This window comes from Neofelis nebulosa, chromosome X (assembly GCF_028018385.1).
Source record: "Neofelis nebulosa isolate mNeoNeb1 chromosome X, mNeoNeb1.pri, whole genome shotgun sequence".
NCBI lineage: Eukaryota > Metazoa > Chordata > Mammalia > Carnivora > Felidae > Neofelis > Neofelis nebulosa.
The window spans coordinates 89745566-89763764 of record NC_080800.1 but is presented as its reverse complement, the minus strand read 5'-3'; the positions used below and the strand labels follow the sequence as shown (position 1 = coordinate 89763764).

Genomic DNA, 18199 nt, shown 5'->3' with positions numbered 1-18199 from the left:
AGAACTTGCCTGCTTAGGGCTTAAATGCTTATACTGATGGTGGCTGTTGGGTTTCATCAAACACAGATAAAAATCACCTTTTAGCATCAAGCCAACTTGTTTAAACACAGCTTAAGGAAGCTGTGACAGCAAGGCAAGCATATTATGGGGCACTTAAATGAGTTGATAGTACATAAACCTCATTCAAGGCATTGGTTTTGACCTTGTAGCCCATCTGGTATTTTACTGGAGCTATTAATAAGTTAAATGAACTTACTTTCATTTCCAGGATCCGCTCCTTGAAGATAGATTGGCCTTGCCCCATTGGCTGATCTCTAGTTTTGTTTCAGCGTTAAGGCTGTGCAAGTGGGGGCCAGGGGTTAGGCAGAAGTCCAAGACAATGACAGGAAGAGAGGGGATGCTGTGAGAGCCATCATGGCGGCCAGGGTGGGATGTACAGGGAGGGCACAGATACCCAGCTATGCTAGGGGCATGTGAGAGGAACAATCCCCAGCTATGTATTTCAAGTACAACCATGACCGTCATTTTTCTTGCATAAATGGGGACACAAGGTTGTTCTGACAATGAAGCGTAATCACTGGTTAGGTGTTGACAAATCGGTACCATTTTTCATAGACATTAAACATCTTGCCAAGATTTATATATAAAGGAAGCTGGGAGCCACTGGGATGATGCCCATAATTAACATTAATTGCCAGCTGTGGGCAAACAAATCCCACTGCAAAAATATTTCTGTTTTTAAAAATATAATTTTTTTAAATGATGATTACAGTACCTGTGAAGAACACATAGCAAGAGGAGTGACAGAACTCTCCCAGTGAGAAAAGTGACCTGGCCCGGGGAGAGCGATTTGCTCTACTGTCCAGTCACTTTTTCCAAATACATTCAGGGTTGAGACTGTGTCCCAGAGAGTAAAGTTTCCCAGAAGCCTGGGCACTCGAATCTCTACCGGCCAATGGGGGTGTCAACAGCATGGAAGGGATCATATTGTGGTCGGCAAAAGATAGAAGAAAGGACAACCAGGGCTTGACAGAAAGGACAACCTGAATAGCCTGAGCTGACTGTACAAGTTGAGAAAATGTTAGCCTTCTCCTGAATGTGATTCTAATAAATTGGAGTGACTTCTTTTATCAACCCACCCGGCAAGTCTATTTCTTCTGTGTAAGCAGATCCTGTTTTAGGTCAGGTCAGATCGTTGCTCCATAACAATAATGAAGAAAAAGACCCATGCTTCCTTAATTGTAACTCGAGGCTTCCAACAGAGCACGACTAGGAGATGTTTTGAGTTCCGATGTCTGGAAGTGCTCATTGACAGCGCAAAAATAAACGGAAACTTTTCTTCCATTATGCACATAGTTCTGTGTTGTCGACTGATTGACTTTTCTAGAGGGATATAAATGGGGTCTTTCATTAGTTTGTAATTACCATCTTCTCCTTTTCAATTTGCCATCTCTTTTGGAAAGCATGGATCTGCATATGATTTGTACCAACAAAGAGAAAAGGGACTGGGCAGCTTTCCAAACTATCTTGCCTGATGGCTAAAGCAAATGTCCCACAGTGTGGTGGAGAGCACAGGACCAGAATCAGAAGGACTGAGGCCCAGCCCTGGCTTTGCCAATTAGATGGCTTCATTTCTCAGAAAGAACTGCTTAACCTTCCTGGGCCTGTCTCCACAGCTGTGGGGATTTGAGGATCAAGTAAGATCATGTATGGGAAAAAGCTAGACCTATAACAGCTATCGAAGCATAAGGCGTTAAGTTTATATTTTCCCTTTCCTTCCTTGGGGCAGTCAGTGCCTTTGGATAGTTGTGTGGGTGGAAGGTGGGGCAGGGGAGAGAAAATTCTCCACCATGTACCGTCTGCTCTTATTGCTTAAAGAAGAGGATTGTAGGGACTTGGCCACTGGTTCCTAGATTTCTCAGCCGATCTCCCCCATTCTCAGAATCTTGGATGACTAGGGATCTGTGCATAACTGTCTCCCCATCCTATTCATTCCCTTTACTCATAGGCCCACAGTGCCCTCTTTAAAAAAGAAATACGACAATTAATACTGTGTATTTTCAGGGTTCCACCAAGACTGGAATGTAGACTTTGAAGACAACAGGTCAAGGACTGAGAGAGGGCAGAAGAGAAGAGAAGGAAGGGAAGGAATCACAGGCTTCATGAGGGAGCTAGGAGGAAGAGCAATCTAGAATGTTCTATGAAGGTAAGGGAGCATGACTGAGGACCACCAGGGTGAATGGGTTATGGTGGTCAATGGCCAACCCTAGGCGAACTTGAATCAAACCTATCAAAGTGGCTTTGGGAGAAGAAGCTGGATGAGAAGTCACTTTTCAACCCCTATTGTTACCACAACCTACAGCCTATGCAGGAAGACAAAGTGATTAAAGCAACTCTTCCTTCTGTGCTAGACCTCAGAGCATAGTACATGAGGCATACCAAGCTCTCAGAGAAGGCAGCCTCTGTCTTTTGGCAATCTGTCCCTGGTGTTTGTCTATGACCTCTTTCTCTTGGCCAAATGTTTGGCATATTCTTTCTTTAGCCTCTTCTTTATTTTTCTTAGTACACTGTTTCTTCAGAATAGTACACCCATATTCATGTTGCAGGATACATGGCATACCGAGACACTGAAGTTTGCACACTTAGGTCCTAGGTGACCCCACCAGTCCCTCAATCAGCTGTGTTTTGATGGAGGGCAGGGTCTTGGTAAAAACTGTGACCTGGGCCTCCTCCTCTGAAGAGAATACACTCAGAGCAGACAGGGAGATACCTCAGTTACATTTTTTAAAAATTGTGGTAAAATATACATAAGGTAGGGGCACCTGAGTGGCTCAGTCCAGTAAGCGTCCGACTTCGGCTCAGGTCATTATTTCCCAGTTCATGGGTTCGAGCCCCACATCAGGCTCCATGCTGACAGTGCAGAGCCTGCTTGGGATTCTCTCTCTCTCTTCTCTCTGTCCCTCCCCTGCTCTTGCACTCTCTCTGTGTCTCTCTCAAAATAAGTAGACATTAAAAAAAGATTTTATAATAGATCACTCAGGACAAGATAAAGGTGAAGCCCAAGGAAAGAATCCCTAGTTGTGGATTTTGTTGAAATCGGAAAAGGGCAATATCTTGAAATGTTTATGTGTATTGCAGAAGGTGCTTGGGGGAGGGCTATACGGTACTTCCCACGGCATCTCAAGCCACATCCTCCTCTTACTGCCAGATGCTCTCAGAACCCTGGGGAAGACTAGGGTGGTCAGTAGGGAGCCACTAGGTGGCTTCTACTGTGAATTTGCTGAATTCACACATACCTGACCCACAAGATGTCCATTCATGAAAATACCTCAGGTCCCTGAGGAAACAGGGGGCCTCCCTTTGGCTCTTCTAGGATCTCAGTGTGATCTAGCAGGGAGGGGTTGCAGCTCCAGCAGGCCTGGAAGAAAAAGAATGGAGACAAGAGGCATGCTAATTTCACTCCTTTTCTCACGCACAGCTCCTCTGGGGGCACTATGGTCAGGACCAGCCCTTGGCAAAACTATGGGATTGGTATTTATCTTATATTGTCCCTTCCTGTTCCACGTGTCATCATCACTTGCCATGCTAGTCCTCCAAAACTGTTCCTTCCCTGCTGCCAAGGGCTAATGATATTCATTTATGTCTAATCTGCTATTCATCTCAGTGATGATCCGAAGAATCATCTTTTTTTTAAATTTTTATTTATTTTGAGAGAGAGAGGGAGAGAGAGAGAGAGAGCACAGGTGGGGAGGGGCAGAGAGAGAGAATGAGAGGGAGAAAGAGAAAATCCCACGTAGGCTCCGTGCTGTCAGCACAGAGCCTGATGCGGGGCTCGAACCCACAAATCACCATGAGATCATGACCTGAGCCGAAATCAAGAGCCAGACACCTAACCAACTGAGCCACCCAGGTGCCCCAAGAATCATCTGTTTTGAGGTCTGATCTTATTTGTTACGCTTAGAAAATCTCCATTTCGACTGGCCCCAATCTCAGGGGAAGGAGCTCTCCGAGAGGATAGCCCCCATCTCTTGGCAATCTGTTCCTGGCATTTTTCTTTGGCCTCTTTCATTCCCTTGGCCAAAAGCTTAGTATATTCTGTGTCCTCTTCCTTCCCCTGCTAAGTATGCTATCTCTTCAGAGTAGTATAGTGACATCTGTGTTGTAGGACATGTGAGGTCCCAAGACGTTAAATCTTGCACATTTTGCACATTTCAGTCCTAGGTTCGTAGCTTCTTTGTGTAGGGGCTTTCTTACAACATATTGGTGGACCATTATCTTCTTTAGATTTAAAAGTTTGTGGATTCTGCTAGATTTGTGGAGCCCCTGGCAATAAGGCACAGTAGTATCAGTGAGTCCAGGAATATCCATCTCCTCCTTTTATTTTTATAATAACCAAGATGAGAACGCTGAGATTGGCACCCATGATTCAACCCCACGTAGATTTGTGCCTTCTTCCTCCAGTCCTCCTTGGTGTGTAACAGGGATGCCCTTTTCCTAGCGGATGGACATGGCCATGGGGTTAGACACCCTGCTTTATGGGGAAACCTCGTTTGTCATCCCTACCACTGATTAGGACCATGTAACCCTTCCATTCTCCACCCAGACTGTCAGCGGCCATGAGCTTCTCATACAATGTAGGAAGTTTGCGTTCATTGTCAACTTGAGTTCCTGACAGCCAGGGTCTGGGAAAGGGATGTTCAACTTCATCTTGAAGCAGCTGACCATTTCCAAGTTGCCATGAAAAAAGGGGGAAATGCATCGTTAATGGTGGCTTTCAGACACTTCTGAGGGTGAAAGGTATGAAAAGGGGCTTGTCCTAGACTCCCAAATCTGAGATGGGTAAGGCTGCTCTGGCAGTCCCACAATTGTCGTAAGCTCAAGAACAGCACTTTGGCTTTTTTTAAAATTTATCCCCACTACTTCTGGAGGTATTTGGAAGATTCAATCTTCAGCCATCTAGAAGGGCACCTGAATTTCCATGGGAATTTCCTAGGGTGGAGGGTGGGATGGGGATGGGAGTAACTGGGATGGGCAGAAAGGGAGACAAGCCCTTGGCCTGCTCCCAAGTTAGACCTCTGTCTATTGGAAGGCTAACTTAACAAACAGGACACTGGAAAGGAATGTTTGAAAAGAATGACGGAAGAAATAGTAGGACAGAGTCCCCGAGGGCTTGTAAGGATGGAATTCCTATCATTTTCATGCCATCTTTTCTATACATCTGTCCCCAACTCTGGCCATAGACAAATGAGAAGTCCTACTTGGAGAAGGTTGCTCTGGAATCAGCTGGGTTAGTCTCCATCTCATGTCCCAAGTAACTGGCACCATCCCTCAGAAGTATGGGCTTTCCCTTGGGGCGCCTGGGTGGCGCAGTCGGTTAAGCGTCCGACTTCAGCCAGGTGACGATCTCGCGGTCCGTGAGTTCGAGCCCCGCGTCAGGCTCTGGGCTGATGGCTCGGAGCCTGGAGCCTGTTTCCGATTCTGTGTCTCCCTCTCTCTCTGCCCCTCCCCCGTTCATGCTCTGTCTCTCTCTGTCCCAAAAATAAATTAAAAACGTTGAAAAAAAATTAAAAAAAAAAAAAGAAGTATGGGCTTTCCCTGTAGCAAGTTTAAGGACTGGTCAGTTCAAGAGCTCCCACCTTTTCACATTCTCCATCATCCACTAATGCAGAATAGTGTAGTGCATACAACATGGGCTCTAGAGCCAGACTACCTGGGTAGCATGAGGAATGTTGCTTAACCTTCCCTGAGCCTCCTTTCCCCCCTCTGTTAAATGGATGTAAGAAATAGCACCTACCTCCCGGGGTTGTGGTGGAGATTGTGTAGCTTACATAGTGTCTGGTTCATGGTAAAGGTTCGGTAATGGTAGCTTCCAATCTTGCCCCAATCCACTGCAGCAGGTTGTCACGTACACCGCAGCAACAAAACGGCTTTGTCATGGTCACTAATGACCGGCATGTTGCCAATTCCCAGTTCTCATTTCTATGACTACTCAGCAGCATTTTTTTTTAAAGTAGACGCCACACCCAGCATGGAGCCCAATTCGTAGCCTGAACTCATGACCCAGAGATCAAACCTGAGCTGAGATCCAGAGTCTGAGAGCCATCCAGGTGCCCCTACTCAGCAGCATTTAATGCTCATTTCTTGAACCTTTCTTTTGACTTCTTAACTCCTCAATCTCTTGGTTTGCCTCCTTCTTCACCAGTCTTTTTCTTCTTAGTCTCTTTTGCTGCTTCCTGCTGCTGTTGAATTGCCCGGGGTTCTATCCTGGGACCTCTTCTCTTCTCCATCTATTCTCTCTCCCTTGGTGATGTTGACTAGTCCCAACATGCAAAACATCTTCTTCGTATATAAATACCATCTTAACAATGTTGATCCCCAAATATATATTTTTTTAACTCCTGAATCCCCTACTCTGAGCTCTGGACTTGCATATCAGACTGCCTACTTAACATCTCTACTTGGGCATCCAAACTTGTCTCAAAGTTAACACATCCAAATCAGAGTTTTTTTGAATCCCTCCCCCCACCCAAATTTGCTGGTAACTGGTCATTGCTTAGAAGCTAGCCTGGTGCTCATAGGTTGGCCATGTTATTCTCATGTTGAACATGAAACATCTCCCAGAATGCCAACATCAGATTAGTTTAATGACAAGACATGTCTCCGCGATCATGATGAAGTGAGACAAAACAAGACCACTGTGTAGTGTTATCTAGGTACAGACAAAAACAAGGTTGTGGTGAAACTCACAAATACCAAACATCCTCCTTTCCCACCTAATTTGAGTGGCTGATACTTCTCTCCCCCTTATAGCTTTAGTCTTCCTTCATTCTAGATAAGTATTATCAAGATACCCAGTCACAGAATTACTGTCCCATCCGAATAGCATCCAATCCAGAGAAAACCCTCACTTCCTTGGACCTTCCCCCAAATCACCTAAGATGAGCTCCAATCCAATAATAAGTGGTTTCTAAAACCTCTTACTGAGACACCCAGGGTTCCCTGTGGTATGAATCCTCCCTTGTTGCCATGAGTCATAAACCAAATTTGTTCAACTACAGATTTGTTCCTGGTGGTCTATGGCTTTGCTGTATTAATCTTCCCCATTGTTTTTTGTTTTGTTTTGTTTTGTTTTGTTTTGGTAAATGGTACTACCATTATTTATCCAGTTGCTTAGGTTAAAATAGGAGTCCTACTGATTCTGCATTTTCCCTCACCCTTCCACATTCAATTTAGGATCTAAGTCCTTTCATCAGTACTTCCCAAAGGAATTCTACATGTAACCACTTCTCATGATCTCCACTTCTACCACCCTAGTCTACACCCACATTGTTTCTTACCTGGATTAGTCTAACACTTTCTAACTGGTCTTCTTGCCTTTACCCTTGACCCCCTGCAGTTAGTTCTTCACTCAACAGCCAGAGCAGTGTTAAAGCACAAAGCGGATCGTGTCTCATCTCTACCTAAGGCCCTCCATTGGCCTACCCACACAATTAGAATACAATCCCAACTCCTTCCCATGGTATACAAGACTTCTCTAAACCTTATCTCCTGATACCCTTCCGTCTTGCTCACTAAACTCAAGTTACAGTAATCTTTTTGCTGTTCCTTGGACACATCAAGCTCATTCCTGCCTCGGAGCCTTTGCATGTGCTGTTTCTCTGCACGGAATGTTCTTCCTCCATATCTTCTCATTGCTGTTTCCTTCTCATCATTCAAGTCTCAGCTCAAATGCCATTTCCCCAGAGGCCTTCCTTGACCATCCTATCTATAGTTGCTCCTTTCTCCCAGCCCCCACCCTATTCTCTATCCCATTACCTTGTTTATTTTAACCTCACAGTATGAAGCACTGTCTAAAAATACCATGTTTGTTTACTTACTAGTTTATTATCAGTCTCTCCCATTTAGGCTGTACATTACATGAAGGCAGGGATTTTTTTCAGGCCAATTATAAAATTTTTTGAGTATTTTTATAACTTTGGAGGGAGTATAACTAACATTAAAAAGTACACACACTTAAAATATATAATGTGATTGATTTTGACATACATGTACACCGGTAAAATCATCACCAAAATCAAGTTAACGAACAGAACCTATCCATCACCACCAAAAATTTCCCTTGATTCTTTGTGCCTTCTTCCTACTGGTCCAGCCAATCAATGAACTGCTTTTTGTCACTATTGACTAATTTGCATTTTCTAGAATTCTATATGAATGTAATCATGCAGTATGCATTTCCTTTACTCAGCTTCCTGATTTAGACACTCACTTATGTTGTTGCATGTATTAATAGTTTGTTTCTCCTTATTACTCAGTAATTGTAGGGCAAAGTTTGTTTTTCCATTCACCTGTTGAAGGATATCAGGTTCTTTCCAGTTTTTCGAAATGAATGAACTAAGCTTCTATGAACATTTGTGTGCAAGTCTTTGTGTGGATATAGGTTGAATGCAGGGATTTTGTGTCTGGTTTTTACAATATCTCCCATGCCAGGGACTTGCATGATATTTACATATTATGTGGTAGTTAAATATCTGTTGAATGAATAAGTGAGCCTTCTTTTTCAGCCCAGGTTCATGGACATTTCCACTACTTCTGTGCCCACCCTAGAATCCTTCACCACCCTGACTTTTGTCTGATTCCTGCCTTTCCAATCTGCAGCCCTGGGTGACCCCTTGAAGGTGACTGTTTCCATGATTGGCTTGTTGGAGAAACTCTACTCATTGGGTTCACTGCCAATGCATGCTCTCTACCCTAAGCTGGCCCCTCTGGCTGTTCAACAATCCGTTCATTCCTCGCTTGCTGACTCCCTATCACATTCCCTACAGCAGCTGCTCCAAACTTCCTGCCCTCTCCTCAAGCCCCCAGCCCCAGCCCTCCCCCTCATTCTCAGGAGATGACTTCACCTCCTTCATTACTGAAAAGATTGAGGCCAAATGACAGAAGCTTCTTCAGCTTCCATCCGACCCATCTGCACACAGCCATCTCAAGCTCTTCCGACTCTCAGGAAGACATGCTCCTTCACTTTGCCAAGGTTAAGCTCTCTGACCATGTGCTTGATCCTAGCCCCAACTATAATGATTTTAACAATGACAACAACACCCAAAAAAAATGTACTTAGCTCTCGATATGGACCACACACTGGGCTAAGCAACGAGAAAACAACTCTAATTATTATTGAAAAACTATGTTTTTAACATGCATCATTTCTTTTTTTTCCTAAGCTGAAAAACCCATTACTTTTTTTTTTACACTAAAGTATTGCAAACACTAAGCACTTGGCATATGTTGCCTAATTCAATCTCCACAGCCATAGTAGCATAGTTCACAGTAGCATAGTACTGGTTTTTACAAAAACAGCAGAGAAGGAGACTGGTGAACAGACACATTAAGCAACTTCCTTTGGGTCATATGGCTAGTAAATGGGGGAACTGGGATTTGAACTAAGATCGAAATCCAGAGCTATCTCTTTCCTTCTTTCCTCTCTCTCTCCCTCTTGCTTTCTTTTTCCTTGAAGTTCAGAGGGTTCTCTTAATCCCTACTCTGTAGTTCATGGCCTATTAGCACCCTCGGTCACAATATACAGCAACTATAGGAAAACATGAAGGATCTTGCCAGACTAAGCAGTATGATCTTCATCCTGTGGGCAGAGATTCCTAAACTTTAAGGAAGCACACCGCGGGGTGCTTCTTAATAGCGCATGTTCCGAGGATCCACCCTCATATCTACTGGATCAGTGCCTTTGGGGGTAGGCAAAAGTAGAAACATCCAAGACCACTTAGGAGGCTCCAGTGGTATTCCAGTGGCCCGGACTATGGTGGTAGCTGTGGAAGTGGATATATATATATATATATATATATATATATTTACTGCGGTAAAATACACATGAAAGAGAATCTACCATTTCATCTGTTTTAGAGTGTGCAATTCAGCAGCATTTATTCCCTTCACGGTGTTCAACCATCACCATGATCAATTTCAGAACATTTACATAGCCCAGATGGGAGAATCTGAAAAGGAAGAACTGGCATAGCTGTATAATCAATGGAATATCAATGGGGAAATGGAAAGGATGGTTTGGATGGCATACTGATTGGGACAGTGGCGATCCCCAACAGAGATGACTAAATAAAAAGTGGGATCTTGCACAGGTAGAAATGAAGGAGACATGGAAGAAATTGTGGACATGGTGAGTTTCTTAGCGACCTTCAGGGTGGAGATATAATGCACCCAGTTGCAGTGGATCTGGAGTACAGGTGGGAGTTAGAGCCTGGGGGCCCAGACTATATAATAGCAAACATTTGCATGAGGCTTACTACTTGTCAGGCACTGGACTAGTGCACTACGTACCGGATCTCAAGTAATCCTCATTTTACAGAGGAGCACACAGGGGTACAGAATTATTAGCATGTGACAGAGAGGAGACTGGAACTCATGCAGACTGACTTTAGGGTCGGTGCCATTCTGCTGTGCTGCCTCTCTCAGAGGCCATTCCATCTACAGAGGGATAATACTTGAATCCAGGAAGGTAGGGGCAAGGCTGAGGACAGAGCCTTAAGGAAAACCTACACCTATGGGGGGAAGGGGAAGGTGTAAGAGGAATCCACTGAAGGAGACAGAGAAGAAGAGATCAGGCAGGTAACAGGAAAATGGGGGGAAATCTCAGAGGCCAAAGGAGAGGAGAGTTTTAAGGAGGGAGTGTCTGATCCTGCAGATATATTGCAACTGAAGGGCTGCGAAAGAGCCATTGGATTTGCTGATTATTGTCACTGATCACATTCCAGATGGCTGGTCAGTGGGGAACAGTGTTAAGGAGCGATTTGGCGGTAGGAACAGAAGGCAGCTAGGGTACACTCTTCTTTTGAGAGTCTTGGAAATAAAGCGAATGATAAAGCTTTGGAAGGAGTCGGTACAGCATCTTGGATCATGCAGACAGATCAGACTCCTGTCCTGCCACTTACTTGCTGAGGGACCTTGAGTAAGTGATTTAGCTTCCTGGAGCCTCAGTTTCCTCATGGTAATAACAGGGCCTACCTGTAATAACCGGGTAAGATAAGTGAGAAGATGCATGTAAAAAGGCACATCGATTAGCGATTGTTACTAGTTGCTCGATAAAGGCCAATGAACCTAGTTCAGTGATCTTGAGTATCTAGGAAATTCTGCTATCCAGCCTTGTCAGGGTCTTTGAGATCAGGGATGACCAGACTGGAGTTGCTAACTGCTGTCAGTAGAAGGCCCTTTGGGGGTCACCTCAGACTGGAGTCAAGTCGTGGGGGTTAAACTCAAATTATAGCAGTTTGAAATAGATGGCTCTTCAACCCATTACTTCCTGTACAGTGAAATGGGTACAGCTTGTGTGAATTCTGTCTGTGAGTGACTGGGTAGAAAGCCAGAACTTTGGAGAGGAAATGAATGACTTATTGCAGACCATCCTCTGGCCTGGTTTTTCTGAGCACCCAAGGGAGCGAAGAAATCTGAAGGCATCTTGGCATTAGGTGCTTAGGGAGATTTGCCCACTTGCAAGATGGGAAACTCTCTCTCTCTCCTCCATAAACCCCACACAAATATCATGTCCTTTTAAAAGAGAATATGGGGGCATCTGGGTGGCTCAGTCGGTTAAGCATCTGACTCTTGGTTTCGGCCCAGGACATGATCTCCCAGTTCGTGAGTTTGAGCCCCACCTTGGGCTCTGTGCTGACAGTGCTGAGCCTGCTTGGGATTCTCTCTCTCTCTCTCAAAATAAATAAATAAACTTAAACAAAAAAATTTTAAGTGAGAATATGGTAGAATGCATGCAATGCTAAAATTCTAAATGTTAGTGAATTTTTCTTTCAGGTTCCTGAATATGTTTAAGGATCTTGCAAGAACTCAGAGGTCAGAAGTACCTGTTGTTCAGGTCGGTATCTCTAGGAGCTGTAGAAAATGTTCTAAAATCTGTGTTGACTTCACACCATTCCTTGAAAGTTGCTTTTATTAAAAAAAAAAAATCTCTCCCGCCATCTTCTTCTCAAATTGTGATGCATAGTGACCTAAAGGCGGACTTGTGGTTGAGATCTTCTAGTTCATGATCAGGAGTTTATCAGAGACATGCTTTCCCCATGGAAAATTCTGCTGGTGCTCAAGGCCTACAGTGGCATTCATGAAGCCCAGATGCTGGGCTCACAACTAACGTCAGTGCCCATCTTATAGAGCCACTGAGAACAAGTGCTGTCTGAGCAACTGTAGGCTTCTAGGGGCTTCTATCACGCAACCAACACGTAAAGGGATGTTATGCTTCTCCTCTACATTTTCCCTCTGTACCCCACCCCTGGTTCTTTATCTACCTTGCCTTTGTTCTTCTGCTCCTTTCCCTTGAGTCCAGCTGCAGTGACAACCTTTCCTGCTCTCTCATCTAGGTCAGGGTCAGAGCTGATTGCCAGTTGGAAAGACTTCTTCCTATGGCTAAAGTTGCTGCTTGTGCACATCCGGTGACACTGACCAGAGCTTTCCTAAGTGAAGACTGTTTTGGCAGAGAATTGGAATCCAAGCACAATGCCTGGAGGGGGAGATGTGGGGGCCAGCAGTTTCTGGAGATTCAGGGAAGTCTCCCATGTAGCCCTGTCGGCTGATCAGAAGGGAGTCCCAAGCTTTGGTGAAACAAGCCTGCTCTTATCTATCTATAGAAAAGCAGCATTTCTCCTCCAAGCCCAGACCCAATCCAAATACACTGACAGAGCGTACTTCTAGTGTCCGCTCCTTCAGGGAGCAGAGAGGCCCCATCCACTGGCCGCTGGAGCCCTGTCTTCAATATGTGCTGGTCATCCTTTGGGAAAGAAGAGAGATGTTTCAGAGAGGTAGAGCCCTAGCCTCTGAATGTAATGTGGGTTCTGCCTTTGGCGACTTTCTGGGTGATTGGGCCCAGTCCTGTGACCCAAAGGCCTCCCAACCCCTTCAACCTGTGACTCTGAGTCACATTTAGAGTTATGCTCAAGGTTTGTATACTTCCCCATCCTTCAGCTGCTCCAGGTCAGAATTTGGCCTCCTCGGAGAGTTCCCTACTTATTTCTGAGAATCCCCCCAAAGTGGTGCCTTCTGTGTGCCTATAAACTAGTCTGCTGGCTGTACTCACTACTCTGCTCTTTTCTTTTTATTCCAGGTCCCATTGTCCATATCTTGTATTGTTGGTGAGGGTGGCCATTGGGAGCATGTTGGTGTCCTAGGAACCTGTGTTCCTCTGGGAGCCACTGGAGAGCTGAGCTGTGGGCTGAGGCTGGAGTAACCATCCTTTCTCTAATTCTCTTCCACACTGGGTTACTGGGGCCCAAAGCTAGGCCCGCCTATGGCTAGAGTCTCATAAAGTCACTGGTGAATTGTTCCATCAGCCCCTGAACCTTGGTGCTCAGCAAGTAGTTTCCAAGTCTGTTGCTTTCTGTCCAGTCTTTTCACCAGTGGGGCTTCGACCTAGCCCAGTGGGCCAGAAGGGGACCACTAGCCAGGCTAGTCTCCCAAGTCGGTCTCCTCTCTGCTCAGCTAAAACCCCATTTCCCCCAGACCAGCCTTGTCTCCCCTACTGCAAGCAATCTTTTTTCTCTTACCTTCAAGGCAGGTTTGTAGTGGCCTTGCACCACACACATAGCATCTCAGACATTTCCATTCGAAGGCAGAGTCTTGGCTTTTCTGGTTGCATAGTTAGAAGAAGTAACTCAGAGGAGGACCTATGGTCAGAGACAGGTGTTTGCGTTTGTTTCTATTTCTTTTAATGTTTTTAAATTATTTTTGAGAGGGAGGGGGAGAGGCAGAGAGAGAGGGAGACAGAGGATCCAAAGAGGGCTCTGCACTGACAGCAGAGAGTCCGATGTGGGACTTGAACTCATGAACCGTGAGATCATGACCTGTCAGAAGCTTAACCGACTGAGCCACCCAGGTACCCCGTATGTTTCTACTTCTTAAGAAGGGAGAGGCTTGAGCATGTTTCAATGCTGAGGGTAAATAGGCAAGGAAAAGGTGAGGATGCAGAAAAGTGAAGGGGCTAATAGCTGGAGCCAGGTCCTGGGATGAATGGCAAAGGATGGGACCCCCTCCCCTTCCCTTCATGACCGGAGGAGAGAGGGAGCACTGGACAGGACGTACCTGGTTAGATGATTTAGGCAGGCAGTTGAGCATTCCCAGCTGATAATTTCTATTCTGTCTGTGAAATGAGACAGTGGGAAGGCGAGGGATGGTGACCAGAGGTTCGAGAAAAGTGAAGAAAGTTTGGAATTTTTGTTGCGGAAGAGGTTCTGAGTAAACTAATCAGGAAACCAAAAGGATCACGGGGCAGCAGGAAGGCCCAGTTGAGATTGGCAGCCATGACTGTAGTATGGAACTGTCTGCCAGCAGGGATTGGCAACAGGCATATGCAGAAAGAAGTTCTCTCTTCTCTTAACTGGAAGTAACCATCCCTGCCCTTTCTTGGTAATGGAAAAGGTACTGGACGAGGGCTGAAGAGACCGGGTTCAAGTCCCGTGTTTCATCATTATCTGTGTGACCCTGAGACAACTGTGACTTTTTCACATCTCTTGTCTTACCTACCTCAAAAGGCTGCTGTAATGTGAAAGAAAGGGCATGGAGGATGACAAAAGCCACACACAAAGCAGGAAGATGGCAAAACCAAAGAAAATGCAAAACACTTCCACCATAAACACTTTGAAAGCTACATTGTGGGAAAGTTACAAATAAAACATCTGCAATATATACTATAAAGAGTGCTCAGAAATTTAAAAAAAAGTAGGAAAATGGGCAAAACAATGAGCAGGCAATAACAGAACTACAAAGAGCCATAAAGACAGAAAAGATGTTCATCTCACTAATGCAGAAATTAAAATCAAAACAGACAACAATTATGTATATATTTCCACCTCTCAGATTTACAAAAATTAAAACAAATCAGGAATAATGAGTCTTGGTCAAGGTGTGGGGACCTAAACATTCTCATACCATGGTGGTGGGAGTGCAGACTGGCACAATATTTTTAACCCAGGAATTCCATTTCTAGCAAATTATACCACGGGTATAATCACACAGGTACACAGATATATGTGTGATGATAGCCACCGCTTCAAAGTTTGTCATAGTAAAAAACAAGCCTCCACACAAAAACCCTTGTGCCCAACTCAAATTTCCTTGGAAAGAAAATTAATTATTCTATAAACACCAGACAGAATATTATGCAGTCATATTAAAGAGAATGCCATGGGAAAACACCCAAGAGAAATGATTGAACAGAAGGGCGCCTGGGTGGCTCAGTCAGTTAAGCATCTGACTTCGCCTCAGGTTATGATCTCAAGGTTCATGAGTTCGAGCCCCATGTCAGGTTCTGTGCTGACAGCTCAGAGCCTGGAACCTGCTTCAGATCCTGTGTCTCCCTCTCGCTCTGCCCCTCCCCCGCTCATGCTCTCTCTCTTTCTCAAATTAAAACATTAAAAAATTAAAAAAAGAGAAATGATTGAATGGAGATAATGAGTGCAGAATTGTATGTGTCCAGTTGCATCCCATATAACAATTAGATGAGTTTAGTAGACAAATATGTGGAGAAATACACAAGAGCATTAACAGTGGTTATTCTTGGGATGGGGGATTATAAGAATTTTCCTTTATATCTGTCTGCAATTTTTTCTCCACATTTCATCATGACAAAAATTTAAACATACAGAAAAAGAGAAAGACCAATATTCCCACCACCTTGGTTCTGTCATTTTACTTTACTTGCTTTATCACGTATCTCTCCAACTATCTATCCCTCTCTCCGACCCTTCCATCTGGCTTATATTTTAAAGAATTTTATATTAACTTTAACCTCAAAAAAAGTTGCTGACATCAGTACTCTTTTCCCAAAAACACTTCAGCATGCATATTACTTACTGGATTTCAATATTTCTTTACAGTTTTTTCCTTTCTGTGATAAAATTTATATGCAATGAATTGAGCAAATCTTAAGTGCCTGATTCAACAGGCTGTGACAAATGGATACACCCGCATGACCCAAGTCTCTCTCAAGACATCAAACATTAGCATAGCCACAGAAAGTTCCCTTGTGCCCATTCTGGTCAATCACCACTCCACTCCCTTTTGTTACTCTGAAAAAATTTAAATAAACTTTTATTTTGGAATATATGCATATATATATATATATATATATGTGTGTGTTTTTAAAGATTTTATTTATTTTTAAAAATTTATTTACTTATTTTCAAAGAGAGAGAGAGAGAACACACAAGCGGGAGAGGGGCAAAGAGAGAGGGAGGGAGACAATCCCAAGCAGGCTCTGTACTGTCAGTGACAGTGTCAGTGATACTCCGCAGTGCCAGTCGACATGGGTCTCGAATCCACAAACAGTGAGATCATGACCTGAGTAGAAATCTAGAGTCGGACACCCAACTGACTGAGCCACCCAGGCACCCCACCCCCACCCATTGTTAACATCTTACATCACTATCGTGTATTTGTCACAACTAATGAACTGATATTGACACATTATTAACTGAAGTCCACATTTTATTCAGATTTCATGAGTCTTTCCCTAATTTTTCCACTAGTTTGTCTGTTTAAAGGTGCCATCCAGGATTCCACATTATATTTAGTTATTATATATATTTTGGCTCCTCTGGGCTGTAACAGTTTCTCAAGCTTTCTTGGTTTTTGATGGCTTTGGCAGTTTTGAGGAGTACCTGTCAGATATTTTTTGCAACGTCCTTCACTTTAGGTGTGGTTCTTGTGTTCCTCATTGGTTAGGTTCCGTAACTTTTCCATATTTATAACAATCGTGTTTAACTTTTGTAGTCATACTTAATAAAGATATAGATAGATAGATAGACAGATACATTTTCAATGTTTATGCATTTAGTTTGAAAGATACAGGGAGGGAGAGAGAGAATCCCAAGCAGGCTCCACACTGTCAGCATATAGCCCGACTCAGGGCTCCATCCCACAAACCGTGAGATCATGACCTGAGCCAAAATCAAGTGTCAGATGCTTAATAGACTGAGCCACCCAGGCACCCCATAAAGATAAAAATATTTAAAGGCACAATGGTGGGTGTTGATGAGGACAAGCGAGGTGGCTGATAAGCTTTTTTGTTTGTTTGTTTTTTGTTTTAAATATCTCATTCATTTTATTTTATTTTATTTTAAATGTAATTTAAAGAAGCATGTCCACTTTGAGAAACCTGGAGATAGCAAATGAAAGTATAGAAAGTTATGGTTGCCCAGGGTGGTCCAGGCTGCCCGTGGGAAGGCACATCCTTGCCATTACTATAATCTGCCTGAGAAGTAGGGTAAGATATATGAGGGGAGAGATTCCCCAAAGGGAACTGAGATCTTTCCGAAACAAATGTCTCCTAAATCAAGAAGCTTTCCTAATCTTGAAGGATTGACTATTCAGCACCACATCAAGTGAGAATTCCTCACCACCTTCTGCGCAGATAGTGACTTCAAGTTGGACAGTGAGACCAGTTCTGGGAATGGCCCGGCATGAACATAGCCTCAGCGCTGGGTCTATTTTAGGAACATTTGGACATATTCTGCAGCATCATGTTTATACTTTGGCAAAACAAGTGAAGGTTCAAAGAAATAATCCTTGGCTTCCTCCTTACACCCTACATTTTCGTCTACAGAGTAGCTGGTTCGGGAACAGAGACGGAGAGCGCTGGGCTGGCTGGTTAACCATTACAACACTTGGCCATCTGTGGGGGTCGACCTGGATTTGAAACAGCAAGTGCCCATTATGCGGGGTTAATGGGGGCAGAGAGGGATCAAGTCAGTGAAATGTGAGTGAATCGATATGTGGAATGCTTGACGATGGCACATTCACACATTTCACAGAGGAAGGAGGCTAGGGTTACACCCAGCAACTGCAGATGCTCGATGGAAAAAAAAAAAACCCAACCTAAACATTTGCTATTTGCTGGCTGCCTCCAGCAGAGCACCTCGAAAGGCCTCCCAAGCAGGACTCGGTGTGTCCTTGCTCGAGTCTCTCCGGGTGTCTGTCTGGGGCTGAAGACTCCCCCCACCTAAAATCCTTCCACTCTCCCTAGGTTCCCTAGAAACTTGGAAGACAGGAGGCTTGGAGGGGGGTGTGTGTGCGCAGGTGCTTAACTCCCCAAGGGAAGGTGCGCCCCAAGAAAATGTGTGTGGGGGGCCCACAGCGGGCTGGTGGAAAAATGAGCAAACAGCTGGAGACACTCCAA

At 44.3% G+C, this 18199-nt stretch overlaps 1 pseudogene; it reads right to left on the bottom strand.

Moving 5' to 3' along the window:
- Nucleotides 1–4024: 4024 nt before the first annotated feature.
- LOC131502533 (small ribosomal subunit protein eS6-like) lies at nt 4025–4790 on the bottom strand (annotated as a pseudogene).
- Between the last annotated feature and the right edge of the window lie 13409 nt (nt 4791–18199).